At 52.4% G+C, this 21,550-nt stretch overlaps 1 protein-coding gene across 15 annotated transcripts in view; it reads left to right on the top strand.

Annotated features, from left to right (window-relative positions):
- The window catches only part of dati (zinc finger protein datilografo), a 63,237-nt gene that overhangs the window by 8,229 nt on the left and 33,458 nt on the right, over positions 1-21,550 (top strand). The gene's annotated exons all lie outside the window — the stretch shown is intronic.

Consider the following 21,550-nt stretch of genomic DNA (forward strand, 5'->3'; position numbering starts at 1 on the left):
ATCGAATTGTTCGATCTTCGGTGAAACTGTAGACGAGAGTCGCAGACCAACGGGTAAGAGAAAGAACGGCAAATAGCTAAATTTCGAAGAAACCCAAGCCGTAGAAGCCGGTCGGGCTTACGAAAGTACAGTTCGATGCTCCATCTCTCGCGCTACCTTTCGTCGTTCCATTTCCTCGCGAATCTCGTCTATTCGACAAATCGAACGATAGGGGCAAACTGGCAAAAATCGGTCGGATATAGCGCGAGACGTCCAGCAACGTTGCCTCGCGATGACAGATATCTTGTCAAAAGCGTGGCCGCCCAAAGCGAAGGAGAAAGGTACGCGTTACAAAGTCGTGTGCCGGCCGAACGTTCTGTACGCGTCGCGTACGGCTCGTTCTTCCTCTTCTTTTTTTCTCTCCTTCCTCGTCATTCGCTCGCTCGCGCGGTTCCGCCATGACCTACCCCAAGCGCGGTCGGCGAAAGAAAAAGAACGAGTAAAGGGGAGAGGGAGAAGGGGCGAGAGCGGGCGAACCAAGAGAAAAAGAGTGAAAGAGAGAGAGAGAGAGAGAGAGAGAGAGAGAGAGAGAGAGTGAGAGTGAGAGGGAGAGGGAGAGAGCGAGAGTGGAAGGGAGAGGGAGGGAGGGAGGGAGGGAGGGAGAAGCGGAGAACGAGAGAAGAGGAAAGAAGTCGCGCGCCCACACACGGCTGGCAAAGTTGCAACGTGGATGACCAGGAGAAGAGTTGGCCGCGGTAACGAACGAGCGAGATGGAACAGTACGGGGCAAGCAGAGGGGCAAATGGGAGGGGGCGAGGTGCAATGGAATAGAGTTTATTCTTTGTGTCGCGCGTATGGCTACGCGCTTTTTTTTTTATCGTTCGTTGACTCCGCTCCGTTCTGCAGTCGCGTTCACCACATCGCTCGCCACGATAAGATTACGCTCACAGGGGCGGTCATGCGCGATATTCGCGCGCTCCGAAAGATCCGCACGTTTTTCCTCCCAGAGGATTTTCATTTCCAGCTCGATCGCGCTCCCAAATTCCATCTCTCTCCGGATTGGCATCTCGGCCTATCCGAGCTTGCTGGAAGCTGTCGCTTTCTCGCGAATCCAACGCGATACCGTGTAACGCGACTCGCTCGTCGCCTACTATTTCGATCTGACGCGATAGACGCGATAGGATCGGTCGATCGATCGATCGATCGCAGTCTGTGCCATCCTCGTACAGCAACGAAGGTCCGTCCGTCCGACATGTACCAGATATTTTCTGAAATTCACTCTGCCCGTCCTCGTGTTGTACGTTCAGCTTCCATAACCGAGCGTTTCTTAACCAACAGAGTCACCCTGTAGAATACCCAACTTATTAAACAACCGTTATCCTACGTGCCACTGGTAATTATTGCAAACTCGAAACGTGACGCGTACGCAACAGCCATTAATTCGTGCGCTGGCTGGTTCTACTCGAATGCAAAACACCGGGCACCGTAATAGCCGATGCAAGAAGGCAGGATCTAAAGGAGGGCAGGGCGGGGAAAGAAATTTCATCGAAGAGCGGAGAAAGAACAGCGGGGAAAATGGAGAGGAAAATGCAAAACGGCGAAAACCAAGAGAGACGTGGGTCTGCGCGGAGTTGAGAAATCTCGGCGGCCGGTCACGAGAGAGACCGCGCGCGTATCCCAGAACCTTTCCTCTCCTCTGGTTGGAGCTGCCGCGGCAAAAGATCGTTGCCCTTCTAAATATAAGTTTGCAAAATCGAACAGCAAAACTGCGGAGTTTTGCCGTGGTCTGTGCGGCTCTGTGTGTATATTGCCGCTAGATCAGACCCCTTCTTCTTCTTCTTCTTCTTCTTCTTCTGCTCCTTCTTCTTCTTCTTCTTCTTCTTCTTCTTCTTCTACTACTACTACTACTACTACTACTACTACTACTACTTCTTCTTCTTCCTTCTCCTCTTCTTCCTCTTCTTCGTCTTCTTCCTCTTCTTCTTCTTCTTCCTCTTCGTCCTCTTCATCGTCCTCCTCTTCTTCTTCGCCTTCTTCTTCTTCTCCTCCTCCTCCTCCTCCTCCTCCTCCTCCTCCTCCTCCGCCGCCTTCCTCTTCTTCTACCGAGCTGCCCGTTGCAGTCGCGCTCGCGCTCCTCTTTCCAGCGCGTCGCCTGGTCCTCCTCCGCCGCAGCGTATCCTCCATCGGCACTCTCCTACTCCCTCGAATCTTTGCCCATATCTACCACCTTCTTCGGATCCCCTCTTCGACTCCCTCCGACACCGATCCCCACTGCAGCTTCGTGACCTCGAAGGCCTGCGAATCCGCTCTTTCGTTCGCGTCGACTTTCGGACAAAATTCGTCTGGCTCCCCTGAACGTAGTCGTAGGTCAGGATCCAGTCGCGTCACGGCTGTTTCGCGCCACGCGGCCAACCGCGGTGGATCCATCCGGAACCCCTTTCCCGGCCAGACGTGGATTCGCCCGTTCGCACTTTTTGGCCCTCGTCGCCACCGCAAAAATATGACAACCGTTTCAAACGTTTCCACGAGATTAGCTGCGACCCGAATCGATACGGTTCGTCGTTAATTCTCTCCTTGATTTTTCTGACTCTTCTTCTTTGACTCTTCTGCTTTGATTTTACGCCACTCCCGTCAAATATTCAGTCCTGCAGATTTCATATTTCGGGTTACGGCTGCAGTTTCTCCGATGTCACAAATCGTTCGTGTCCGTGGGACGTTTTCTCATCCTCGTGTACGAGCAAAGTAGTACAGGCAAAGTTTCGCGAAAAATTGAAACGAGAATAGGAGGAGGATTTTCCTGCTAGCGACGCTTCTAAATGGCAGGTCGAACGCGAATTACGAGGCTCGTCAATTTCTAAAGCAGCGAGGAAAAGTAGTTTGTCCGTGAGGAATTAAACGAAGACGAAACGAGATTAAAGCCGCGCGAAAGATCTCGAGTAGGAAGCGAGAGAAACGAAGCTGGCAGAGACGACCGAGACCGACGAGCGAAACGGCAGAGATAAAAAAAATCCGACCGCGTGGAAAAAATAACCGAGCCGGAATCTGGGTCAGCGGGGCTGTGCAATCAGAATGTGCCAATGTCAGCCGCATAGATCGCAAGGCCAGCAAAATCGTGAGCAGTGAAAAAGTCTGTGCTCGATCGTGCATCGATCTTTGCGCGCCGATCGAAAAAATTCTACCGTATCCGACGATCGTCGAGAGAGGGGAAGGAGAGAGGTAAGAGGGCGGACACACGATTCGCGAATTCGCCGTCTAATCGTTCGATGCAAGAGTCCCGACCAGAAAATCCGCGACCCACGAGGAATTTCGAGCGCCCGTGTTTTTTTCTCGCCGAGTACGTTCATCCTATAAGGCGGATGAAAGAGCAAAGAGCGTTCACGGTGTGCACGTTGCAGCGGCGAGCGGTCGGCGTCATCGTCATCGTCATCTCGTGCATGCGTGGGTGAATAGCCTGGCCGGTCTCGAGCAATACAGACGAGACAGAGAGATTGGAAGAGAGAAGGCGAGCAAGCCGAGAGATCAGAATGAGAAGTTCTTGTAAAAGAAAGACGGCGAGTATCGCGCGGTAAAGGGGGGCAAAGAGGGGAGAAGAGGGGCAAAGAGGGCATGAGGGGGGGGGGGGCAAAGGGGGCCCGCGAGAACGAAAGACGCTCGACGCGCGGCGTACCGACTCTACAGAATCGCCAAGCTTCTTTGCTGCGTTCGTTCATCCTTCGATTTTACTCCCTCCGAAGATGGATCATCGAATTTTCGTGTCATCTTCCAACACCTTGACTCTGGAAGACGAGAAAACAACTTTGTCACGAACCATCGAGTATCGTTCGTCCTATTCAACGCGTCGCTTCATCTCGAAACGCGGTCCATCCGTCTACTATTGGTCTACTATTGTCGATCGCCGTCCAACTCGACCAAGCTCGCATCCAACGATTTCGTAGACAGTTTAGCATCCAGAAGATCATCCCTGTTAGGTGCCGCGTAGATAAAACGTGTACGATCCGAGTTAGCGGGATGGCAAAGACGCAACCCCACTCCGAACTCTCGTGGATCCGCTCTGGTAGCTTCTCGAGGCAAGTATTCTACCTTCGGACCTTCGCGCCAGTGCCCCCCACCGGACGCTATCCAGCCAATCGGCCGCGAGGACGCCGGCGTGAAGCCTACGCGGCGGCGGGCAGGCCGATTCTCGCCGGCGCCCCAGCATTTTATACGGAAAAGACTCTTTAACGAAGCACAAGGTGCGCACGCACGACCAACTTCACGCGACACCACGCGCGCACCGCGTCACACGCACACGGGGAGGCGAGAGTGCGACGAAGACGAAGACGAAGACGACGACGACGACGGCGACGACGACGACGACGACCACGACGACCACGACGACGACCACGACGACCACGACGACTACGACCACGACCACGACCACGACCACGACGACAACGACGACGGCCACGACGACGACAACGACGACAACGACGACCACGACCCACGACCACGACCACGACCACGACCACGACTTAAACGAAGACAACCGGTGACAAGGTTTTCCATATCCTCTTCTTCCTTCTTCCATCGTCCTTCTCCTTTCGACGTCGCATTTTTTAATCGTCGGCGAGTCAAGCAAGAACAAAGAACAAAGAACAACGACACCGAGAGAAATAGAGAGAAAGAGAGAAAGAGAAAAAGAGGGAAAGAGTAGGCGACAGAGAGAGAGAGAGAGAGAGAGAGAAGGAGAGAGAGAGAGGGGGGAGAGAGAGATCCGGAAAACGTGGAGATTCGAACTCGCTGAAAACTCGCCGGGACCGTAGGGGCCAAGAGGACCACGACAGAGGGAGAGACGACGATCCGTTGGATCTGAATCGTCGTCCGATGCACGGCGAGGTGATCACCGAGGAGGAAGGAGGACCGTCAAAGTACCGAGACCCGAGGAAAAACCACGCAAGATGAGTGACAACGTGCGCGGCATTGACAGCTGACAGCGCGCGAGGAATTCTCTTCGTCTCTCGTGCGCCGCTCTCTCGGTGTATAAGCGGCTCCTTTTCTCGTCCTGCGTCTCCTCTTCGTCTTCGATTCCAGTGTCCCCGCGAGTGTTCCCTTCTTGCTCCATTCGCACAGGCTCGCTCCCTTCGTTCCGCATCTTCTTCGTCATTCTCCTCCGCCCGTACTTCGCCGCCCCCACCAGTAAGCAACCGCGCCGCGAAGTGCCGAACGATGAACTCGGGCAACAGTGTGCCATATTTTGTGATCTTTTTACCTAGCTCCTACCACCGCGTTTTAACTGTGATCCACCTACTCTAGAGAACCGTGCACGAGAGGTAAGGAGACATACTTCTACTTGTAACCGCCGCGCCGACTACGTAGCCTAACCGAGACCGATGGATGGCGGGCGCGATGATCTGTTACGCGTCGGCCAACGCGCAGTCCGTCTATCCGTCATAACCACTCGTCGTTCGGACTTTACACTCGCATGCTGAAAACTCGAACAAATCGACTCGAACAAAGCGAAGAAGAAATTCGAACCGTGCGGCAAACCTGGCAAACACGGTCTCGCCTGCCATCCGCATGCGTCTCTGCTCGGTCGAGAGCCAACAACCGCCAGATTCCGCCAGATTCCGTCAGATTCCGTCATATCCCGCCGGAACCGTCCTTCCGCGGAACCGCGTACGCCGGTTACGCATTCCAGAACGAGGACGACGCGCTCCTTCGAGCGCGAAACACCGCCAACTGGATCGACTCGAAGTCAACGTATCTCGCGGGAGAAAGATCCTTTCGTCGTCTCCCCCAACGGGAGAAACGCGTGCACTTCTCGCGGCGCGTTCCACGCTGCCGCTCTCTCGAAATCCAACGCAGCTCCCTTCTCGTTTCACCGATACAAACAGGGTATTTCGTCGATCCAGTCGTAGATTCGACGACAGTCCGCCTTTTCGCGCTAGACTCCGCGTCTCTGCTCGAGCTTCGTCTATCTTCTCTCGAATATCCTGTACACCGCTATCGCTAAACCTATTTCACAGCGACTCTACGCGGATAAGTACGTAGATTTAGTTCGCTTATTCGTACTTGAATTGATAGAAGAGGAATCGATCGTTTCCCGAAACTGGATAGCATTTCCTCGTCGGGACGTGCCGGGACGTTGTTGCGAGACCAGCCGCGACCTACTCCAATCGAGCAACCGATCGACCTCCTGTAGATCGCTCGACACTTGCCAGTCGCCGCGAGAAACGTGTGCCCTGAACGGATTCGCGTACCTCTCTCCGGTGGACGTAGCTCGCCAGGGTATTTTTCATCGGGCTCGCGAGCCACGATCGCGCGAGGAAAGCGATTCTAAGATGGAGAAACACGGCATTTGCATGCGGCAGAGAGAAAACAGGCTGCCGCGCTGCTAGCAAGAGAGCAGATAAACGGAGAGAGATAACGCGTGTATGCAGATCGCGGCGAATCGTTCGAAGAAAATTCCTTTCGCCGGCAAAAAAGTCGACCCTTCGGTGTCGCGAGCCGTGGGAAATTTCGTTAGCGAAACGCTAGGGGACCGCCGTTTCGAGTCGCGCCCCGTGCAACAGCCCTCGCCCCTCCCGCCCGGGTCTCCTCCTTCGTCGACCATCGAATCTTCTCTTCTCTTCGTCACGCGCTAACAAATTTCTCGTATGAAAAATCGATTCTACCGACCAACACCTTTTCCCCGACCGAGTTCGCGTCGTTTTCTTTTTTTTTTTCTTCTTCTTCTTCTTCTTCTTCTCTCCTCTTTCCATTTTTTCTTCCTTTTCGAGTTCAACGACTCAGTGACCACGAGGTGGGACACGGGTTTGAGAAATGTCAAGAAATGCAAGCACCGTCGCGGAGCGGGTCGCAGAGTAAGGGGGAGGCAGAGGAGACGAATGAAAAGGGAAAGAGACGGAAAGCTGCAGAGGCTCGGATAGATAGAAAAGGAGGAAAAGGAGAAAGAGAAAGAACCGAGGAGAGCCACCAGACGTGGCAACGGCGCAAATGCAGAATGCACGCTGACATAAAACATACATATATGCAGGATGCAACGAGCAGCATCCAGCCTTCTCTTCTAGGAGTACTGTAAACGCTGTTCGACGTACCGTCAGTCGACGCAACTTTATTCCGAAACGCTGCAAACTCCCTTCGAGCAGTCTGCCTTCCTCTCGATACGTTTCGCCGCAATCCCACGTATATCGTTGTAATCGACGTATAGTCCAAGTATAGAGGATGGCAACGTAACGCGTGGCCCGCCATTTCGCCGATGGATTTACAACACCGGAGACGAACGCCGTTCACGGTTATAATCGTGGGTCGCGGCTATCGTTCGTCTTTCTTTCTCTCATTGAGAAATCCTCGCTCTTCCCCGACTGTTCGACGACCGCCCAAACATTTTTAGGCATCCAACAATTAGCCAGAAATTGGCCGTTTCGCGAGACGCGTTTTATGTCATCGATCGAATCGTTTCCTGCGGAGTCGTAACGCGTAATACGCGGTGGCGCGGTTTTTCCGTCTCGAGTTTATTTACACGCGGCTATAACCACGTGTTACAGAATATACACCCCGTATACCGCGTAGCGCGAGAAACGAGGTCGTTGACACGCGAGTTTGCAGATTTTTCAGCCGCTCGAAACATCCTACTCTACTTCGAGCGGCTCGATATTTTCGGCTTCGAACCCCTTTCTTTTATCCGCGGCCGTGACTGGCCTGAACGAGGGACGAAGAAAGGCAAGAGAGGGAACGAACGCATCGTGGCTGGTGAACCTGACCTCCGACAATACGCCGGCGTCGGCGGCATTCCGTCCAAGCCTCCGCGCGACTCAGCCTCTCTTTCTCTCCCGAGCCATCGCGTGTTCGTTATTAAAATAAATTAAACATCGCCAGAAAGATAGATAGAGAGATAGAGAGATACAGATAGAGATGAGAGAGAGAGAGAGAGAGAGAGAGAGAGAAGGATACTTTCGATACTCGCTTCGTTTTAAACGAGTCCATTTGGTGAACGCGGTACACGGACACGCGTTCGACGAAGAAAAGAAGAAGAAGAAGAAGAAGAAGAAAAGGAAAAAGAGGAAAACAGAGGAAAAGGAAAGAGAGACGAAATTTCACGAAAAATCGTGCCGGCCACGAAAACCGAAGGACATCTACTTCTTTATCCTTCGGTCGTGATTTGTACGCTGTGCTTACGAGAATGCTTCATGGTCGTCCCCAGTGTCGAGGATTCAGCAATCGGTCGGACACTCGGTCAAGGTTGCGCGATTATCGGCACGTTAATACCTTGCTGATCCACAGTGCAAACGTTCCAGCGATACCGAGAGCGTGCGCTTTTTATTGTTGACGGCTGAAACGTTCTCGTTTGCTCGCGTATCGCTCGCCGACGAATCGCGCGAAAACCTTTGCCAACTACTACAGATACGCGTAATAAACGCCGTATCGTATAGGATATACCGGGTACGGCGGAGAGAGTGCTGTTCCGAGCATATCCGCGTACTTTGTATTTATTTGCAGGAAATATTCTGCTGGTGCGTAGAGTTAAAAACACGAACACAGGCTGTTCGTCCAACACGCGATACCGAACGATGGGAAACGAAAAGGCAGCGAAACGGGCGAAAGAAATTATACTCCACCGACTCCGCCAGTAGAACTGACCACGGACAAACCCGTTCATATTGTCTTACCTTGCCGCAGCCGCGGCCGCGACCGCGACCGGCTACGTCGTGTCTGCGCGTCGCGTCGCGTCGGCGTGCCGGTTGTTAGCATACGTACGATATGATAAAAAAAAGTACTGTGACGCGGGCACAAGGTTACTGCCACAAGGCAGTGATACGCACCACCCCACCAAGGCTGACAGCCGTTTCTCGCGATTCTTCTCTATTTGCGCGAAAGAAAAGTTTGTACGAGCGAAAAGTACGGCAAAGCGTAAGAACGAAACGAAACGAAACGAAACGAGACGAGACGTACGTTACATCGATTTGAGGAAGCAACGGGGGAAAATATCGCTCGTATTTCCGACACGGACAAGAATTTCAGAATGTTGGCGAAACGTAAAAAAACGGTGCGCAAGCCGCGATACGTAAGAATAGCCCGATCGAAAAAGTCGAACAATCGCGACGCGAATGCGTCGTCCGATCGTCGTGAAAGTTTAAAATGTGAAATACGACGAAGAACGGTTGCAGCACGAAACAAGGTAAATCGCATGCAAATCTCCGTGCTTCGACTCAATTAATATCGCAGGCGCACTTACGGCAGCTTGTTCGGATCCGTAGTCCCCGAGATTGTGGTTCTGCAACAGGCTGTCGGAGTAGCGCGACCTAAAGAACGCAAAAAGAAGGGAACAGAGCAACGGGATGAAAGAAGAGAGGGGAGAAAGACAGAGAGGCAGCGCGTAATCCGACACGTTCTTACATGGATGCAGCTGGATCTTAAATTCAATACACGCGTGCTTTTTCCCGCGACGCGATGCGACGCGATGCGACGCGACGCGACGAGCGCCCCGTCGTTCCAGACTCTTTCTCGATCGATAATTAATCGGCGACGTAACGCTGATCGATCGCCAATCATCCGTCCCGATTAAGATAACTGCTCGGCCTAGAGAACGGCCGATCCGTGGAGTCAATGGAAACCGTTAGCCGAGAGAGGATCTTGCCCGGTCGGAGTCGTATGCAAAACTAGATGACGCGATGCGAGCGTGCAATAGCGTGCATCCTCGCTGCACGCCACCGAGATCGTCCTCGCTTGTAATTCACAAGAATGCGGAAACGTTAACCGACAAGCTATACGTCTGCGATGTCCTCTCTCTCTCTCTCTCTCTCTCTCTCTCTCTCTCAAGTGTGTTAACGTTTTCAAAGGGAAGCAACTGCAACGAAGATACGGAAGAAACGCGACCATCGAGTCGGATGCATCGAATCAAGGATTGTAAACGGATCGTAAAGGTCTGTACGACGACGGGACGGGACGCGACGCGACGCGACGCGCTGGTAATCGCGTGTCCCGCGCCGTCCAATCAACGTGTCGATTGGCGTCTTCTCGCCGTTCTAATAAGCGCGTAAAACGTTAATCGCTGGATAACGAAACCGAGGATCGAGTACTAACGGCGAAAATTCGGTATTCGCAGCGATCGCGAAACGGCAAAGTTTGAAACTCGAGCCCGAAACAGCGATCGATCGTTACACGCGCAGTATGTTTTCCAGGGATATTTCTAACACGCGTACGTTCCGCCGCCGACGTCGCGTTAATTGAATATCACGGAACGGAATGATTAACGACGCATTCGGTAGATGCGAGAAAATTCTGACAGAAGGTTCGTCGCAACCGATATCCATCCGGCCGATTTCGTGCCATTTTTCCTTCTTCTTTCGGCAGACGTCGGCAACGCGTTACTTTCGCGCTTTATAGCCGTTCCGACAACGTTCGTACAATGTTTCTGATAAAGCAAAGTCTCTCTCTCTCTCTCTCTCTCTATTAGAATCGGGTACGACAGAAACTGCCATGTAGAAATTTACATATCTTAGACGTTGCCCACGAGGAAAAGACACTTGTCGGAGAGATACTCTTGGTAGTTTCCAAGATTATCGAACGGCTTGCGGTTTTCTTGTCGGGCAGAAAGAACGCCGCGCCGACTCGTTTAATACCGTGTTCGATGCGTGTCTCCGAAAAACAAGAGGCCATAAATAAGGCGGCAGAATTTCCACGTGGATTTGCTAATAAACATACCACCCATCGAGATGCCCGGTATATTTGTATGCAAATCGATTGTAATGCGGGGAAAGGAAGGGGGCGGGGGTGGCGGTGGGCGCACGGGCGAGGGCAAGTGCGGGCAGAAGAGTGGCACGGAGTGTAAATGCACGCTGCCGACGTTCCTTGTACGCAACACGTACGTATATACATATTTATACGCGTGCAGAGTGTAAAGCACGAACGCGTGCACGTTAAACACGCAGGCGCGCGCGAGAGTACATGCGTGCACGCACCATGACTCAGAAACGAGTCCACGCGACAATGGAAGTAGTAGTGGACACGATGATGGTGATGACGAGGGCGATGGTGATGACGATGAGGAGGGAGAAGACGACGAGGAATAGGAACGAGAATAACGAGACGAAGACGAAGACGAAGACGAAGACGAAGACGAAGGCGAAACAGCTGGCAGAAAGAAAGCGAAATCGCAACGAATACTTTGCGTTCTTGCGTTTTACGCGCTCCACGGCTGTATCAATTCGGCTGGTTCTACCGACGTGACGCCAAACGGTCTGGCGCGGCGACGCTTACCCGTCACCGCGAATCTCGCAAACTTTTACTACGTCGTTTAGCGGAGCAAGGGTAAGGGTAAGGGTACAACACGCGCTTGACGTGTACGCTTGGAATCGGTGGGAAATTCGGTGGGAAATTCGGTGGGAAATTCGGTGGGAAATTCGATGAATGACGGCAAAGCCACGCGGCAGGATTCACCGTCTCGGTTCATCGGAAAAAGCAAACGTTCTCCATGAGAGCGCAATCTGTCGATTGAAAAAATTGGGACGTGATTTTTTCAAGATAGTAAAGGCCAGGCCGGCGAACTATGATAAACAAATGAGACTTGGCAACGCGGCTCGCAACCACTGCAGCAGCCAAGGCCTGTCAGACTTTTCTCTCTCTTTGGTCCTCGGTTTTTCTCTTCTTCCGTCTTGTTCTCGCGAGCTAAACTCCGTCTTCGTCGTTATCCAACCATCTTTCTCCCGTTCTACGGTGTCTTTCTCTGCCGATGCCAGGATTTCCCTCTCCGCGCACCCGTTCTCGCCTTCTTGTTCATTGCCTCTCCCTCCCAGCCGGTTCGCTGCCACGAGAAAGAGGAGGCTACGCCACTGTGGTGGGGAAAAGGCGGAGGAGGAGAAAGAGGAAGAGGCGCACAGAGACTCTTATTTGCTTCTTTCGTTATTCCTCTTATTTTGCTTGCCCGCCTTCAGCAACGGCACCTTCTTCTTTCGTTGCTCTGCTTCTTCTGCAGCGAGCACAGCGCTCGCCAGACTACCGTGCAACTAGGCTCCGCGGTTCTCTCGGCCCTTCGCGGCCGCGCAGTCCCACAGCGACGCGACGCAAATCGACGCAAATCGACACGCAAATCGACACGCAAATCGACGCAAATCGACGCGAATCGACGCGAACCGACGCGAACCGACGCGAACCGACGCCACGCCACGCCACGCCACGCCACGCCGCGCGGCCGCTGGTTTATTTTTATTCCCATATTCTTCTCTCCCCCCTCGGCCTGCAGCCTCCTGCTGCCTCCTGCCGCCTCTACCCGTCTGTCCGCTCTCTCCCCCTCTGGCCGCGCTTCTTCCTTTTTTTTCCGCCTCCTCTTTCATTTTTCTTCGCCTCCCTCCCGCCTCCTGCTGCAGTTGTCTGTGGTCAGTACTTTCAAAGGCGGGATATGGCGACGCCGAGAACGCTGTCGCGCCTCGGCCTTCGCCAGATATTCCTTTTTTCTTCCATGCCTCCTTCTTTTCTTGCCCTCTTCTTTTCTCGCCTTCTTTTTTCGCCGCTTTATTTATTCACCGGATAATGCCGCTTGCGCGCGAGGTCGGCCAAATACGAAAATAATCGAGGCAGGTGTCTCGCGGACGCTCGTTCGCGCTCGTTCGCGCTCGTTCGCTCGCTCGCGGTTCCATCGTAAAAATGCAAACAAGGATAAACAACCGGGAGACAACCGTTGTCATGGGGAGAGAGTGACCGCGATCGTTCGCGACCCAACGATTCGCGAGTCAGACCCACCTCTTCCGCTCTTTCGGCTGAATCGCGGCCGATCTTGGGAAATCGCACGAGCCGCCGTGCAACCAGTTCCCCCATTAGTCCCAATCGATATATCGATAAAAGGTGTGAAAGACGTCGCGAACCGGTGGAAAAGTGGCGAGAGATAAGAGACAAAGGGAAGCGAGAGTTGGCGTTATATTTGCCCTTTAATACTACCCCGGGGATCGACGCTGCCGGCGGACATTCGATACAACGTGTACACGTATCTCGATTGTCCTCCTGCGTTGCTCGATACACTTTCGTCCGATCGTCCGATACACTTTCTCCGTAGCCTTCGGCGATTTAGCGATGCAACCGACCGACTCGGGCCGCGTACGATTCGCGATCGCCGCCGCGCTTCTTTGCATTTTCTACGTGCCTGGCCCGGCATCGCGGCGCGTCGTCGCAAAAATGTCTCTCGCGTGGAGACCGTGTGCGCCGATCAAACACCAGCGGCGCGCCATGTTATTTTCGAAGCCTGTGCGTTTCGTGCTTCTCCCTTTGCCCCGTGAAACTCGAACCCGTCCGGCAGAAAAGAGGTCTCGGAGGCGCGCGACGGTTAATCCGATTGGAAAGTTTTCGTGGGGACGCGCGCGGAATCTATCGAGCACCGATGACAATCGGCCTCTATTTTTCCCTCGAATTCAGAGACGACGAGACGGCGAGAGGAGAGTGGAGAAACAGATAAAGGCGAGGAAATCGTCCGGTTCGATCTTCCGCTCCCGTTCCAGTCTCACCGACGATATGCGTGCGCCTGTGCGTGAATGTCTTATCATGACGTCATTGATAAAGCGGCCATGATGGATAGACAAAGTCTGCTCGCAAAGAGACCCCGCCCTATTTTTTCCTCCCTGCCTCCCTAGCCGGACACACTTTTAGCGCGCGCTTAACTATGGCACTAACGTTAGCCGCGCTGCTCCACGCCCAAAATAATTTGTACGAGCCACGGGGGAAAGATGGCGAGCGATCGCAACCAGCGGACCATCGGACAATCGCCGGGGATCGAATCGCTGCGCCCGACTTTTTCCATCTTATCGACGGTTTATTTTCGTACGCTTTCCGTGGTCGTGTCAGCCGCGTGTCACCGATTGCGCGAGCGAATCGGTGGGCGAACGCGATCGCGCCCGAGGGCCAAAAACGCGACGGACGGAAAGGAGGAAGCGATTCGTCGAATAAAGCGACGATATTTCATCGCTCCTCGTCAACCTTTTTCCTCCGTCTTGACTAAATCACCGAACAAACGGTTGGAATCGTGCCAAGATCAAAGTCCCCCGCCGGTCTCGATAAAGAATGCTCGTTATTATTGAATCAACGAGGCCTACCACCACCGGCTGGCCACGGCAATCCATCGAATCGCGCGCGTAACATTTGCACATCGCTGATGCAATTACTCCGGCGCTATCGATTTTCAGCGATAATTTTTCACTCTCTCCGCGACTCCTGCCGATTACCTGCGTGCCGTGCCCACGGTGGCGTATCGCGCCTCGTATCGCGCGTCCGATTCGAGTGGCTGCGGCCTGGACTCGCGATGTCCCGAACGGGGAGAATCGTCGCGTGGTCCAAGATTATCGAAAGGACGGATCGAGTGGAAAAAACCGACGAGTGGAAGATGACGGCTCGCTTCGGAATCGCCGATACTCGTACTTCCTCAACAGCGTAACACGCTCTTTCCGTCTCTCGTGCCCTACTAGACCGCAGTGGCGTTTCTCTCTTTCTACTTGCCGGCAATGGCGAGGGTGGAGGAAGAGAAGCAGCAACGAACGTTGCGGCGGTGGCAATAGTACGAGCAGCACGATGAGGAGTAGTGGAGGAACACACACGAGGAGAAGGAGAGAAAGGGGGACGGCGGAGGACGCGTATGACGAGAAGAAGTAGGGGAGCGAGCGAGGGAGGTTGTGAAAGAGAGATAGAACCGGGCACGATTGGCCCCTTCCGCCGTGTCAGCGGTGCCGATTGGCTCGTGTTCCCCGGAATCGTGTTATTTCAATCGATATCTCTTCGAGTAGCCGGCAATTTTTCGTCGCCGCGCGTTATCAGCGCCTTTCCACCTTTTTTCTTCCCCCGTTTAGCACACGCACAGCGCGAGAGACCAAGAAATCGCTCTGTCCCCCCCTACGACCGGCTTAGTTTGCGAGAGACGCCACACGCTGGCGTACAGCGCTGCGTCCGCGCTATCCTATACACGGACACGCCAGCTACCCCCGTGAATTTCCGAAAAAAAAAAAAAAAGAAAAAAGAAAGAAAGAAAGAGAAGGAGGGAGGGAAGGAGAGAGAGAGAGAGAGAGAGAGAGAAAGAAAAAAACCGACAAAGAAAAAAGCAAGAAGAACGAGAGAGAAATAAAAAGGATATGGAAATTACGCGGCCGGCAGAGTGATTAGTTTCTTCAGTGTAACGCCGTAAGACGCGCTCTCGGTCATCCTTCGTCCGCCCGCAACGATCCCTCCTTCTTCTCTTTGGTCGATCTAAGCCGCCGTGCCGGTTCTTCGTCGTTTCGTTTCGCTTAATTTCAAGGGGGGAGTTATCGTGGTAACACAGTGATACACGGCAGAAGCGCTGCCACGTGTATACGTGAAAACAGTGTGTGCTGGTTTTCTAATTCGCGAACGAGAGAAGACGGGGCTCGATCGCCCTACGCAGCAAGTATCGCAACGATCGTTCGGTCCGCGTTCGTGCCGCGATTCCACTTGGTCGTCGGATCGTCATCGATCGACGAAAGAAGGCAACTTCGTCGTCGATCGCGACACGTATGGCCGCGTTAGAAGTGAGAAGAACGGGCGCCGCTCGACCAGGGTGAGCTGCGTGGCCGACGGAGGGGGTTTGAAAAAGACGCGTCTTTGTTGGAAAGTACGGCAGAAACACGACTGAAAACGTAAGCACGTGAAAGTGGAACGATACCGTTCTCACACGGCAGGATACTGGTCGTGGTCGGACAAAAGAAGAATCACGCCCTCGCGCGTACATGTGCTTCTCGTCGCATTCTCTCTTCTCCTTGTACAGTGTCGCATTCTCACGCAACCGTTTCTCCGCGTTGCTTGCGCAAACATCGCAACGTGGCTGTTCGGCGTGCGGAAATATCGTTCGCTCGATACGGCCAACGATACCAACGACGATCGATCGGAGGACAAAATCTTGGGAAACGGAACGACAGGCTAGAAAAGAGGATCGCAACAACGAGACAGAACGACTATGTAGTAGATAGAGACACGTGTGGAAATCAAGCGTGTCGCCGATGCGACCTGCGACAAGGATAGCCGTCATGTCGATGTCAGAGTCTTTCGTATCACCGTGCGTGGAGGGCGGGAGGGACTCTTCAGGTCGCGTGCTCGAGATTCTTCCCTGAAGATGTATGGCACCAATGAAAGCCACGGGCCGAACCACGGGCCTTGGACACCGCCTCCTGCGCCCCAACCGCTCCCGCCGCAAGCCCAGCATCAAAACCATCCCCGACCTCACCCCCACAATCATCCGAGCCACCCGCCGTACGTACCGCCGCCGTATCAGCATCCTCATCACCACTTGCCGCACGAGGTAATTATTGACGATATTCCGGGCTGCTTCGACCGGCTATCTTCCCTGCAACTCCAACAATCTTTCGTAACTCGGTAGGCGCCGACTATTCGTCCCCCTAGATGCGTTCAACCGTGTTTACTCGTTCGCCCGTGTTATACTCGTTTACGTATTCCGCCGTTACAAGTTGTTGGCACGTCGCGTATCCCAACGACCAACGATTCCGGCTATGCGATGAAATTCCATCGCTCGAAACGATACTCTTCTTGCTTCCCAGAAGCTTCATCTTCTTCTTCTTCTTCTTCTTCTTCTTTTTCTTCTTCCGTCGTTCTGTCGTTCCGTCGTTCCGTCGTTCCGTCGTTCTGCCGATCGCATTTAAACCAACCAATACATTTTGGTTAAAACGGCCTGCCCGGTCCATCGACGGCCGTCCGTCTCTTCCGCGGCATCTGTCTAGACCGCGGGATTTAGAAGCTGCTTTTTCCCGATGGTAAACTCAGTTGTTGAACCGTTTAAGGATACAGACCGTAGTAGAGTAGAAAGTGACCGAGGTGAAGTATGTAAAGCCGTCTGTCGTTGCCCTCTTATTGGGCTAATCGAGCACCGTTTGATCGAGGATTAGAGATTGTTACTCTCTGGCTACACGGCAAGGCGTACGCGTGATTAATATCGTAAGGGAAACCTACAACGATGACTTTAACTGCCTATGGCACAAGTTCGTTTCCCACCACAAGCCTCGGTGTACAATCACGGGTATAGAGTGTGCCTGCTTCGTTTCCACCGAGACAAGTATGCACGACGATTATTATAACGTTGTCGGTGTAAGTTACCTACGTGCTATTTTGACACCAACTCGGGTTAACCGTCTGGTAACGCGCCTAAACGGGTTTCCCTTCGACTAGCGCTGGCTACTTCGTCGCTTTATTTTCACCAGGAAATTTAATTGGTCACCGGTGGTTCGCGTGCCTATCCCGATCAACACATCGCCGATTAGTTTCTCGATTATTGCGACGCGACGTCGCCCATGACGAAGCGTACTCGTCGGTGACGAGCTACTTTCCCGTGCTCTCTCTGTTCCCGCGAGATTATCGAGAAAACAATTTACCGCCACCTCTTCGTCGCGCCTTGTCTCGTCTTTTCGTCCGTCCCACGATGATTCTTGCGAAATCTTTCCAACGCGGTTCCACGTATTCGGCGCCAAACGAATTCCCTTTTCTCGCTAACCACAAAGGCTACGCGTATCCAAGGCAAACGTACAATTTCCCCAAGGCCTTCCGCGCGCCTCTCACAATCACTTTGTCGCAAAAAAATCCCGTGGAACACAGAAAAGCGTCGACCGAACCGACGACAACGTTCGTCTACGTTCGGATTCCTGACTGTTGCGAATCCCACACGAGCCACCTTCTTTCTTTCATCGGACCTTCCGAAAACCCATATGCGTCTCTACTACAGCAGGCAGCGTCGACGCGAGAGGCCTGCTTCTCGCCAATCCCCTAATCACAGATCCTTAAAGATATTCGAAATCCAGGGATCCGAGCGGGACAGGGGGGAGGAGGACGAGGATCTGTGATCGGCGGGTTAGCCCGTAACCGGAAGCGCGGGGTACACGAGGTAGCGGATCACGGTGCCGCGATTCAGGCAGATTAAATCCGATGATTACGGTGTGAGGAAGGAAGAGAGAGAGAGAGAGAGAGAGAGAGAGAGAGAGAGAGAAGGAGAGAAAGAGGCGGAGAGAAGGTCCACCTTTTCCTTTATATTACGGCGCTGTTCGCGGCCGCAGTTTAGACAGATAGGTGGGTCGGTAGGAGAATGAGTCAGGCAACGCTAGGTAGGTTAGATTGGACGTTGTCTCCGCGTAGACACACTCGTATGTACGTATAGGCGTGTGATCGTATGCACAGTGCACAGTGCACGGCGCACGGTGCACACACAGAGAGGCGGAAAGGTGCGCGCGAACGCGTATGCCACACGTACACGCAGGCACACATACCTTCGAGTTAATAGCACATGCGAAGTGCTAGATGGCCGGCGTGCGTGGGTGGACGGAACACGTTACGTTCGTATGTGTGCCATGGAGAAAAGGCATATGGTCAGCAGGTGAGACCTTTGCTTTGTGTTCCAAGTGTATAAAGTAGCCTACTTCCAGTGACCAATGTTATTCCGTCGTAATTTACTGCGCCAAGGGAGAGACAAAGGGTTACGTCGCCCAGATCCTCCGGATCCCTTCCGAAAAACGGGCCAACTTCTCCCACGCCTTGCCAAATCCACAGGCAACGTCCGATTCCCAACGATTCGTTTTCTCAGACAGGGACTAACCCTGTACGTTTCTAGATTCGGGCGACAAAGTATCCGTCAATGTTGCTGCTGGTTATTCGTTGCAACGTCCGACCGTATATGGTCGTGGAAGATGCGTGTCCCGACAAACTGTCATTCCGTATCGAGTATCGAGTATGCCGTAACGATCGTACAAATATACCATTCGGGGAAAAATCTGACGAATCTATCTCCGTCGATTTCGCCGACTTTCGTGCCTCGCTTGCTGGCTGTTTATCACATTGAAACGTCATCTTGCTTTCGTACAGAGTATTCTCGAAAGAGCTCGAAAGAGCTCGAAAGAGCTCGATACAGCTCGATAGATTCGAAGATGTAAGGTTGATTGTTGGTCGTTTTGTTGAAATTATGCGATAGCGCAGCCGCGTTAAACTACATCGTTATTACTGCGTTATTAACGCATCTCGGTTTCATTTCATAGTATTCGCAGCGTGTAATCGTCGAACTATATACCCAATTTTCTAATTGCTCTTCTACGCGGGGGACGGGAAACGTGACTCTTATCGTGTCTTTATCGTCCGAGACCTCGATATTATACGAGCGTAACGATGCTAGATTCTTACGAGTGCATTTTCGACGTCACACGTTTCATCGGTCGGAACATCGTGCCCGTTTGCCAGAACATGCCATCCGCGTGTAACCACGACGGCCTCCGATACAAAGACGAAGAACGAAAGCAGAGGGTGAAATCGAGATGAGGAATGCCTTTTAGGAAATACAGTGGGTGTCGCTTGATATATTTTTCCATTATTAAGGACATTAAGCCGGCGGACCGCAGCCAACCAACTCTTTCCGTTTTCTTCCTCCTGTTTTCGTTTCTACCGGCAAATCCGTCCGTTTCTTTCTCGCCTTCTTCTCTCTCTCTTTTCTGTTTTTTTTTCTTTTCTCTTTCTCCCTCTCTCCCTCTCTCTATCCCCGCGGCGGCGGCGGCGACAACGATAAATCAGAAAAAAAGATTCAAAGCGTCGCTATGGCCTGGTCGACGGAGCGCAATTTTCCGTCCGCCGGCAGATAAAAATGTGATTAATGAACGTGTGGTCTTCGAGTTTGAGAAAAACCAAGCAACCGTCGTAAAACGCCACCGCGCTTAATTAGCATTTGCTGAGAAAAAAAAAGAAAAAAAAAAAACAGAGACTAGAGAACAGAGACTAACGTTTGCGACGGAATTAATATTCGTCCGATCGGATTCAACGGCGCTTTCTCAAAAATCTCGGCGGTCCACTTGAGACGGTCGTTAAAAATTCGTAACTCGACTTTCGCCACCGTCGAATCGTTCCTCGCCCTCTTGTCACAGCCCTTGACTACGGTTAATCGGCGGGAAAAATGTCTCCTCGCGTCGTAGATTCGGCCCTTTCGGTTTCTTCGCGCGAGGGTGCGTGGAAAGAAGGATGACGTTAAAAAATAATCAACGAGAAGGATACGTGCGGGGACGGATGGTTCGAGAAACACGAGCAATTTTATTCAAATCGGCAAGAAACACCGCTCGAATTGATTTGTCCCCGGGCGAAAGAAAGTATCCGGCAGCGGAAGAAAAAACGAGGAATAAGATGGAGCTGCAGTCTCTTGCTCTCTCACGGGGATTAAGAATCAGGGATGGCCAGTGTCGAAGGTCACCCGTCAAATATCCAACGTCGTGTCTACCCGGAAAGAAAGGGTTGAAAGTCGTAGAAACTTGAGAACCCCCGGTGGTGACGATTTCAATTCTCTCTCCGCCGTCTTCTCTGTCTCTCTTTGTCGTGCTCGCACGAAGGGTCGCCTAAGATTCTTAAAACTTCTCGCGCGATTTTTCGATTTTAATTACAGTTTTAACATATTTTAATAAAATCCTTCGCACTCGGCCCCTTCCTCTCTCGTTTCTCTCCTGCTTTCGTCGCGTCCGCGCGAAAGAAACAGCAGTCGAACCACCCTTCGTCAATTTCGGCAACTTCTCCGCGGACGCTCTCGCAATCCGAGATCTCTCGACTTTTGCCACGAACTGTACGCTCGTTTTAAACGTTAACCCTTTCGTTCGTTCACCTACACCCACACCGGCTACGGGAGCAACACCTGTTCCCTCAACGAAAACCCGAAATCAAGCGTTGCTCGTCGTGAGCGTTCCACCCGCTCGTACTCGGCCCTTCCAGCAGTTTTACGTTCCTCCTCTTCGCGTCGAAGAACGGCAAAGTGCCGTGAGCCGAGCGGGCAACGTGCGCAACGTGCGCTCCGTGCCCTAACACCACGTACGACACACATACGTGTACGACTGGAAATCGAAAAACATCGATCGGATGGTTGCTTTCGAAAACCACGGTGACGGTCGTCGACCCCTTTTGCGGCCAGCTGTTGTGTTACGCATTTCCTATTAAATTCGTGGAGAACAGTCCATCTACATATATATACATTTCTTATGTATATACACATTTATATATACATTTACTAATATTATTACCAATATTAATTTACTAAGTTATATAATCCATGTCTATATACAGACCATGTCAGATATTCCAGCGTGAGCCGGCTTTAACGAATCGCGAAATATAAGAATCACGCTTATCTCTTGCCATTAACGATTAGTAAGCGAACGAATTAACGGGACGATCAGCGACATTTCGAGTGGAACAACCGAAAGTCGGGTTCGTGTGTCGTTAACGTAGATACTCGACGAACATTGGTCGAGGATCGAATACGTGTTAAGTGCACCATTTTGATAAAGTGTGTTCTGAAACGAGAAAATATCGATGACCGAATCGATTTTGTAATACGACGCGTCGCGATGCCGATATAGTTATCGGCGACATTGAACACGTTGCCGGCAGCGCCGGTTAAAACGCAGCCACCACTTTCGATCAACGAATCGCGTGAAATTTTAAGCACGGACTCCGAGGAAATAAACAGCGACCTGACAATTAGCATCGATCAACGAGTCGAATCGCGAACAGGCAACCGCGAGTTCCTCCATGAATAATCGAAAATTTAAACGTTAACGCGCGATATGTACACGTAATCTGTAACACG

This window comes from Bombus flavifrons, chromosome 14 (genome assembly GCF_040668555.2).
Source record: "Bombus flavifrons isolate JBK064 chromosome 14, iyBomFlav1_principal, whole genome shotgun sequence".
Taxonomy (NCBI): domain Eukaryota; kingdom Metazoa; phylum Arthropoda; class Insecta; order Hymenoptera; family Apidae; genus Bombus; species Bombus flavifrons.